Here is a 10323-nt window from a genome sequence, read left to right as displayed (position 1 = left end):
CCAACTTACAATAACAAGATAACGATCATTGTTAATCTTGTGCATCTGCTTGATGGCAACCTGCAAAAAAAAACTATGTTCAATAACAGTTCAACAACAGTAACAGTGTTCAAGCCGCTGACTTTGCACATAACATTTATGATTTGAGCATCTAAGTATTGACCCATCTGTATTAAATATGTTTTAATGCATGCAAGAGCAAAAATGTTTGTACAATTCAGCAAGATTGCTTTACCGTTTTGCCATCACATTTCCGTGTTCCCTTGAACACTCTTCCGAATCCTCCGGATCCAATCATCTCTCCCACGTTATAGAGAGTCTCAAAGGAGTCTGAAAAATAAAATATGAGAAATATATGAGCTTGCTAGATCCTTTGTTTTATATTTAAAATATCAGTGCAAACAAGAAAATAATAATACTGTTTAAAACAATGTTGGAGGAATAATGTCTGCGGATTGACCGTTATTTGGCTGGACGCCGGAGGGATCTGGATCAGGTGATGATGGACCAGGATCGGGCTCTGGCTCCAGATCCGCTGGAGGAACAAACGGCTCCACAACATCCTCAGCACCGAGACAACAGCAGAGGAGCGAGCGCCTCATAGCCTGACACACGTTCCTGAAGAAAGAACGATCTCCTTTCCTCTTCTTACAATCGGCAGGTTTTTCTGAAATGAAGAAAACAAAACTGAATTATTAGAAACATCTCTGACGCCAAATTAGGCTGTGATATAATGACATAACTTACATTTTACTGTTAAAGGGGTGGTCGCATGCGATTTCACTTTTTTAACTTTAGTTAGTGTGTAATGTTGCTGCTTGAGCATAAACAGTATCTGCAAAGTTACAGCGCTGAAAGTTAGATATTGTCTTTTAAAGTTATGGCAGTTTATTGCCTACAAAAACGGCCGGTTTGGACTACAACAAGCTTCTTCCCGGTTTGTTGATATCATAAACCCTTGCTATTAACATAAACACTGCCCCCGTGAACACGCAACAAAGTGGGCGAGGCCACGTCGCAGTCATTACGAAAGAGAGAGAGAGCTGTTGCAGAACTACAAACTACATTTGGCCATCTAACCAATCTAAGACCATTGCGTTTTTCAGAGGGATGGGCTTCATAGAAGCAGGAAGCAAACGAGCCGCTCAAAGGACAGTGGAGACAGCGGTGTGGAATAAAGGTAAAATATAAGAATAAAAATACGGCGTTTAAAAAAAAAAGAAGTATTAAGACATGTTATACTGCGCCCCATAAACACAACCAAGCCTAGAAAAAAACCACGGAACCACCCCTTTGATTCCAGAAAGAAAATTTCAGCAAAAGGAAATTAAATGTGACTGTACTGTGACTGTCAGAATGAAATATGAAATAGCAAAAATCTCCATCTGTACACTTTACACTGCCCAGCTTTATTTCAGTCTCACCTGTTGAGCTCCTGTTCACTGGTGAAGCCTCCATAAGGCCATTTGAAGTCTCCGTTGGCTCGACGGGAACTTGACCTGGCAGCGGAGGGCACATCCACTCTTCGAGGCTGTCGGACCTGGACAAACAACAGTCGCTGGAACTGCCCTGTTCGCTTAGGCTATCCGACCGATCGCCACTCCACCTCCATTCGACGATGTACGTGCCTCGGCTGCTGAGGCTCAACGACTCTCTAGAGAACCGCCTCACTATATTGACAGAGAGGGACAAAGATGATATGGACATGATGCTTGGTGAAGATATTTCTTATCATATTAATAATCAATGTCAGTGGTCACATCAAATTGTTACTGTATTTATTTATTTTTCAACTTTCTATTTTCAATGACACATTATTTGATAACTGAGCAATAACTTCTTCAATAAAAGCCTATTCTGACCTCTGCGAAAGAGTTTAGATGGAGTGGATGGACGTCCATCGTCCTGGCTCTCCCGGCTGCCGCTCTGCCACTCCCTCTTCCTGTCCGTCTGACCTGTGGACACAGAAACACAAAACTCAGAAGACAGAAGTGCTAAATGTGTAGGAAGCTCCTGGATCTGTGTCTGGGTCGGTCATCAGAACAGAACAGGGTCTCCAAACCTCCTGACCAGCCGTCTGAGAGAAAGTGGCTCTCCTGGATTTGGAGCGGCCTGAGGCTGGAATATTTCAGTAACATAACATCCCATAAACAAATGAAACACCTAAAGCACTCACCTCCTGTTTCACCCATCATATTCGCCATCGACATCCTCCTCCAATCTGGAATAAAAACAATACAAAACACAAAACACAAAACACAAAACACAACACAACACAATAGTACAATACAATAAACTCTCCTCAAAAATACTCCTCCCAGAAAAATAAAAAATAAAAAGAAATAAAATTTGAAACTCCTAAAATAAGAAAAGAACAATAAGATAGCACAATAGAAATAATAAGAACTAAAACTCAAAAATATAACTCTGTGTAAAGGATATCTCCTGCGTTGTTCTTCCAGAATAAAACTCTTGTCTCAGGAATCGTCCGAACAGCTTCAAAATCTCAGTCAGCACAGAAAATATTCTGCAAATGTTTTTGAATTCGCCTCGTCTCTCTCAACAACAGATCGCGATCAGTGCGCCTGCATATGAGTCAGAATCAATTCATAACAATGTTCATAACATGCATCGCCATAGCAACTCAAATTCAAATCATTCATATGAGCAGAGCACGTGACCGCGCATCGATCTGAACACATTTATTGAATAGTTATGAACTTAATTTGGACGTTTTCTAATTCTTGAATGAATCAGCCGGTTCACTGAATCGACTCAATGACTCACTCATTAAGACGGTCACCTGCTGCCACCTACTGGTGGTTTAGTCTCATCTTTCCAACATTTCTTATTTGTATCTTAAAAAATATTTAAAATAATCTAATAACATTATTTAATGCAGTTGTAATTTTTCAGTGTAAATTGTTTAATTTGATTGGTAACAGCCTATAGTGTATTATTCTAATTTAATTTATAGATTAAATTTAAGAATATAAAAGGAAAACTGAAGCATAGCCTATATTTAATAAGATTATCGAAAAATTATAAAAAGGTAAACATATCACAAATATACATATTTAAATATGTCAAAGCTGATTGAACACTGGTGAGAATATTGCTTCAGAGGTCCCCGTTTTACAGCTCGTTCAAAACAACATATACATAACAACAACGCATTTACATTGCAAAAAAGTGTTGTGATTCTTTCACCAGCAGATGGCGCTGTGAGCTGCGCTGACTCTACTTGGTCGCGCGCACGCAGCTTCATGATGAACGTCACCGAGAGCAGAGCGCCATTATCGTCAAATATCAAAAGAAACATCGTTATCACTTTCAAGGTAGTAACATACTAACTATTCATGTTAAATTAAAGTAATACTGTTTGCATGTGCTCTATAACAGATCCTCAACGGGGTGCGGGATTGTTTTGTCCCCAAAAGTTCCAGTCACAAAGCAGTGATTACCACACATCTTAACTAGCCTATATATATGTGTGTGTGTGTGTGTGTGTGTGTGTGTGTGTGTGTATATATATATATATATATATATATATATATATATATATATAAACTAAACAATTACACCTTACCCTAGCTCACAACAAATACATGTGCAGAATACACACATACTTAAATACATGCTTAAAATGAGCCTAAAATGCAAAATAACAAGACCAATTAAAGTTAGTAACAGTTATTTCAAGCACAAACGTAACAAAACATTTGAAGTAAAAGAAAAAAAGTAATTTATACAGTATAAACTCGTGAAAATGAAGGTATTAAATACAATTATATTTGTTAAATAGTTTTTTTTCCATATTTATGTTGTTTTATTTGTGTAATGTGTTTTTGTTAAATCATGTTCTAATATTGTTTTGAACGGCTTGTGATTTACAGTGGTGGTTTTTACTATGAACTGTTTTCATTGTTTGATTGTTTTTTTGTTTTGTTTTTGCAGGTGCAGTGAATTGTATTAAAACCAGACCAAAAATCGTAATAATAATAAAACTAAATCATAATAATTATTAATGTTAATAATAATATAGGGAGCCCAGCCCACAACGACAACAAAAAACATTCAAAAATATATTGTCCCTGTTTTTAATTAATAGACAGGCCTAATAACAAATGAGATTTCTGAAATGAGAATGTCCAAGTTTCCATTTCAGAAATCTGGTCACCTTACTCTGCATGCATCAAAATGTGTTGCTAAATACTTTTATTTATTTGTTTTTTTTTTTTTACTATATTTTTCTATATTATTGCATATGAATAAAAAAAAAAATTAAATAATGTTTCTTTGTATTAGTTTAATGGTGAATTTTTTTTAGTTCTTATTATTTAAACTTTTTTTATGGTATTAAAATGTATTATGAAGCCCATAATACATAATTTTATATTTTATAATACTTAATACTTAATTTTATTCAGAAGCCCAAACTGGGCAAAAATGTGTAATTTTTTGCACCTGCTGATATTTATATTGTCAAAACATTAGATGAAATTCTGATAGCTTGTAATGTCAGTCAGTGAGATCTTTATAATAGTCTTAAAATGCATATACATATCTGTTGTCACTCTATATTCCCCAATAATGTCTTAGTAAGATTATATTGAAATGCTTTCACAATCTATGCTCTTTAGTTTTTGATGACTGAGAGATGAACAAATAAACTCAAAAGCCTGATGGATCATATTTGATACTCACATTTTAACATGGGTTTCCTAAAACATTATGTATGGATAATCAAACTATTAATCAGACAACAGTAGATTGTGTGCAGATGTTTTTTCAGCAAAGTTTTAATTATGTTTATCATGATCAAAGAGGCCTTAGAAATGTACATATCAAATATTATACAATAGGCTTTATAGGGTTAATAATATTAATATCTCTCACTCAGGGCTGCCAAACCCCTGCTCTTATCGATACAATTAAACTCGCTTTCTGTCGTTTATCAGTTGATGCTCAGGGTCTGGGGGAGTAAGGAGGAAGCATCCCAACTGGAGAAGTGCGAGGCGGCTGCTCTCATTGTGGAGGGAACAGCTCATCAGCTAATGTCGTCGGATGGAGAAGTTGATTGATCCATACCTAGGAAACTTCAGTGAGGTCTTGTGTTAGCAGATTGTTTGCCAAGAATATAAGCTACCGTGCATTGGGGTGTTTTCTGCCATTTCAGGTTGAGTTTATTGAGATCCATGCCCTCCAGTCAGACCAGGAGGAGATAGACAGCCGGTTGTGCTCCGCCTGCATCATGCCGTCAAGCTGGGATTCAAGTCGGCAGTAGTGAGGACCCTGGACACCGACATCTTCTTCATCCTTCATCCTGCATCACGCTGACACCATCAGCCTCGTCATCTACCTCGACACTGGCATGGGCCGCCACCGTCAGCTGGTCAATGTCCCAGAGCTGGCCACTCCTCTTGGGCAGCCGTACTGCAGCAGCTGCTCGGCTACTGTGTGTTTAGTGGTGAGGACTGTACCAGCACCTTCAAAGGCAAGGGCAAGGTGACACCGCTCAAAAAGCTCCAGAAGAACCCCAAATTTCAAAAGGCTTTCAGGTTGGTGGATGAATTTTAGACAGTTGAATTTGAATGTATTGAATATAATATTTGGAGAGAGCAAACTTAGCAATTATCCCATCAATCTTCCTCCAGTCAGCTGTGCGATGAGTGGAAGGTGAAGTTGGAAGTGCAGGAGCAGCTGGAGGTTTTCACGTGTGTGATGTACAGTCAAGCATGTGAGAAATCAGTCAAGCCGGTCAGGAGCAAGATGCTCAAGAAGATTGTGGGAGAAGACGAGACCCTCAGCATTAAGTCGAGAGTCGATTTTGCTCGCCTGCCCCACTGCCAAGACTCACTCATCCCTCACATCCAGCGGGCAAGCGGGCAGCTGAGCCGATCTTCCGGAGGCCTAAACCCTATGACGAGGGTCAGGGGTGGGAGAAGACGGACGGAGGGATTTTGGAGCCTGTCTGGTCTTGTGGACCAATTCTGGCCCCATCTCTCATCGACCGGTTTGCTGATGATGATGGAGAGGGGGAAGAGGATGAGGTGGAGATTGATAATAAACAACCATGATGATCATTGATCCATTTAATAGTGATCAATTTAATAACCTTGCAATTGTTATAACAGAATAAATTAGATTTATACGGCTAAATTTTCAACACAAATAGCAAAAGTTACATCATAATGAGCCTAAATGTGTTATTTGCCTGTTTTTCACCAATAGAGTGGTTGTACCATGTCAATGACCTTTCCATTTGATTCCTGGTGTCCGAATTATATTAGCAAGTGGGTTCATTTGTCTCTGTATGTTGTGTGGTTTAGGAGTTAAGATGGCCGCCAAACGAACCCCATGGGACATTAGTTGACCTCGGCAACGGCAAAAATTCTTAACAAGAAACCATTAGGGTCTCAAAAAAACAGGTTACAAAAAACTGCCTAGCGGATACACGGGAACCCATTTCTCCTGCTAGACTACTTGATTATCAAAGTTTAACAAAGTGAAACATTTTACTCGAAATCACACGTTTTATGTGTAATTTGACATGTAACGTTACCAAAAATGTCAGATTTAATCTAATTCTTTATGATTTCAGTTAATACAGGTGGAGCTGGCAAAGGTGGAGGGTTTCTAAAATCGCGCTGCAACTACAGCAAATGCTAACAAAGCATTTGAAGGTTGAGCATGACAGCTCATTGGCTACTGATACAGCAGGAACCAATCAGATGTGCTCTAAAGAGAATGATGTGATTGCAAGCAGATTGAGTTAAAGGTGCAGTAAGCGATTTTTGAGAAACACTGTTGATATTTGAAATCACCAAAACAAACACGCCCCTACCCAAAAGGATCACACCCCAATCTTGATAGCGCCACCCCCAACTTCACAAACACGCTATGGCGCACAAGCACCTCCCCCCTCATGAGTGGACACGCCGATTGGCTACAGGTGTGTTTTAGTGCTCGGTCCGATCCACTTTCAACAGCGTTTCTCAGAAAATACGCTTACTGCACCTTTAAGGAGCTATCAGCCTGCGCCATCTAGAGTTTCAGGACAGAACTTTTTATTCGTTTTTGGGAAACTATTCCTATGAGCTTCAAGATTGACCTAAATCATTCTCAAGGCCAAAGTATGCAGGATTTACATGTTTACAGTCTGGTACAAATTGTGGTTTTGGTCTATACGGCTAATTTTGCCGTTCATGACAACTGTGAGGGGGGTGAATTTTTTTATAACTCATTCATTTACATTATATAAAGCATTAAAGTTCTGCATAATTAAGGGCGTGGCCACTTCGAGTGACAGGTGGATTGCCCCTGCTGTTTGTCTGCTGTCCGTTAGCTCCACCCACTCCACCTGTTAGCTCATCTTTAGCCCCTTTTCAGTTATCCGGGAGTGACATGCTGTCAAGATGGCAGCGGCCGCACTTTAGGCTTCAGAAACCTATGGGTGATGTCACGGACACTACGTTCATATTTATTTACAGTCTATGTGTGGCAACCGTGCCCTGGGTGCGTCGATTCACTAGGCAGTCGAAGAAAAACACATTGCCCTGGCTAAATGAAGAGTGTAGGATACTTATGAAGGAAAGAGATCAATTATTGAAACAATCTTTAAAATCAGGTCTTTCAACAGACCGACAAAAATGTACCTCATTAAGTAATAAAGTAAAAAAAGATAAACTAAAGCCAACTTCTTCATCAATACTATTGAAGAGGCAAGAGGAAATGGGAGGAAGATATGGCAAACCATCAACAAGCTGATTGGCAGAAAAAGTTGAAAATTAACACTGAATTAGTTACAGATCCAACCATCATATCTACGGAACTCTTTCTTTCTAGACTCTGTTTATGAAACAACTCAACTTTTTAATTCACCTAGCTATTCTATTTGCTCCATTAATTATGCACAGCCGATTTCTATTTACAACAAATAACTGAAACAGAAGTAGCATCAGTGGCTTAAAAAATTCTAAGGCCATGGATATCTATGGCCTTGATACTAATTTTCTAAAAAGGCACAAAGAGACCCATTCATACAGCCCATGACATATTTCATTAATCAGTCCTTAAAGGGGTGTTGAACTGAGAAATCAACTTTCCCTTAAGCTTTTGATATATAAAAGGTCATGGTAATATAAGAATAACCTGTAAGTTTCAGAGCTGAAAACTTCCAGTGTGTGTGTGTCCGTGTCCGCGAGAGTGTGTGTGATTTAATCATTGTGTTTGTTTGATATTTTGCGAGTCCTCTGAGCATTTCCCCAGAAGATACCCATATGGACTGACTGAAGCTCATTAAATATGCAAATCTTATCCAATCCTAGCCGTGGGCGTTTACTTCCAAGTGTTCAGTGCGGCACGCCCATCAAATCCGAGTGTTTTTCAGAGAGCCTCAAAACCAAGGCAGAAAATAGCCTATTACTTATTCATTATGATGTTTTTTAATGTAAAAACCACACAAACGTCATAAGTTGACCTCAGATAACAGTATAAAAAAAATAAAAAAGCCAGTTCATGACCCCTTTAAGACAATCCATTGTGCCATCAGCTTGAAAGATGGCCCTGGTATAGTCGAAAAATGGGTGGCTAAACTGATTCAACATCTCAATACAAGCAATAATTTATTCCACCCTATGGGATTTGGGTTCAGGGTTCAACTGTGTGTTTCTGGGAAAGGTTAAAGGCTATCTAGATAAGAGTTCTTATGTTGGTGCTGTCTTTATAGATCTAAATCGAGCTTTCGATACTGTTAATTACAAAGTTCTTTTATCTAAATTAACATATTTCAATTTCTCTGAACAAGCTCTTAACTGGATAAAATCATTAGCCTGGCGTGGCCATACTCAATTCTAGTCAGAATATGAGTCTGGTACCGCTCCATTGAGCTTTGATTATGGGGCGTGTTTCAACCGAGCCAGGAAAGACCTCAATTGGATAGACCCACAACCAATCAGAGCAACGGAGCGACGCGTAACGTTAGTTGTCAAATGTCAACAGAACTCAACTGCACTGTGTTGCCAAGTCCGTGTTTTTCTCCATGTCCGCGGGTTGAAGCGACCCCAATTATGTGATTATATAAACCCAGGAATGCGAATTTTAGCAGGCAACCTTGCCAAAATAACATATTTTGCCAACCAAACGCCATTTTTTTCCGGAGAACACCCCGGAAAGTTATTGTTTTGGGCTATAGTTTTGAGTAGCAATTGTGCGCGACATTGCAAAAACACTTGGAAACCCTGTCTGCACGCACGCTGGATTAAGTAACGTTACAAGAAAAATATGAGTGTAAAAAATAATAAAATAATTTAAGGATACACAGAGTACTTACCAACACGATCATCGTTTCTGAGAGAAATAGTGAAGGTGAATGCATATACGAACAAGTTCTCCGTTTAGGATAAGAGCAAATTCAACCCAAGAGCCTTCGATGATGTGGATGATTACGTTACTGTTGATCATCTGTCCATCATCGTCTCAAGCCCGCCCTGACAATTTCATTGGTCCAAACTGTTTCTGTTCGGGCATAATTACTCCTCTATGGAGCGAGTCCAGACCGAATTGCCCGAGCAAAAAAAATTGTGGGCGGGGCTAAATTCGGCTGGCATCCAGGCTATAAAATCATACCTATCCAGTAGAAAGCAACGTGTTTGTGTTAATGATTCAAAGTCCCCATTCTGTGAATGTCCAGTAGGGGTCCCCCAAGGCTCCACACTTGGTCCAATCGTGTTTACACTGTATATAAATGATCTGCCAGAGGCATGTCAAAATGTTGATGTTCAGATGTATGCAGATATGCTGTAATCTTTACACATGCTAAAAACTACCAAGAGATAGCATCCACACTTACATCTGCAATGGCTCACTAAGTCATGTCTCTAGTACCTAAACATAAACAAATGTTCTGTATGGCGTTTACTAAACAAAATATGAAGGTGTCACATTCTAATGCCCCTCCGCTTCATGGCTTCTTCCAAAGCGGTGGTAGTACACGCAGGGGTGGAAAAGGGGTTTCGAGGGAGGACGGAGTTCCAGCTAAAAAAAAAAAAAAAAAGGTTAAATTTTATTTTATTTTTAATTAAAAGGATTTGTATATTTTAGCAACTCAATATTCTACAATATAATAGCCACATATACACGTAATGTAATGAATAATAATAAAGAAGTAGCAGAATATTTTGTGATAAAGGCTGCACAATGTCAACTTTTCTGATTGGCCAATACCGGCAGACTGCAGCCAATGGAAATGCTTCTCCATTGTTACGTGCTTGAGGTAAATTATCTGGAATGATGAACTGTGATTTTTGACCCAAAACCCGT

This window comes from Gobio gobio (assembly GCF_949357685.1).
Source record: "Gobio gobio genome assembly, contig: scaffold_131, whole genome shotgun sequence".
Classification (NCBI taxonomy): Eukaryota; Metazoa; Chordata; class Actinopteri; order Cypriniformes; family Gobionidae; genus Gobio; species Gobio gobio.
This window is presented reverse-complemented; position numbering follows the sequence as displayed.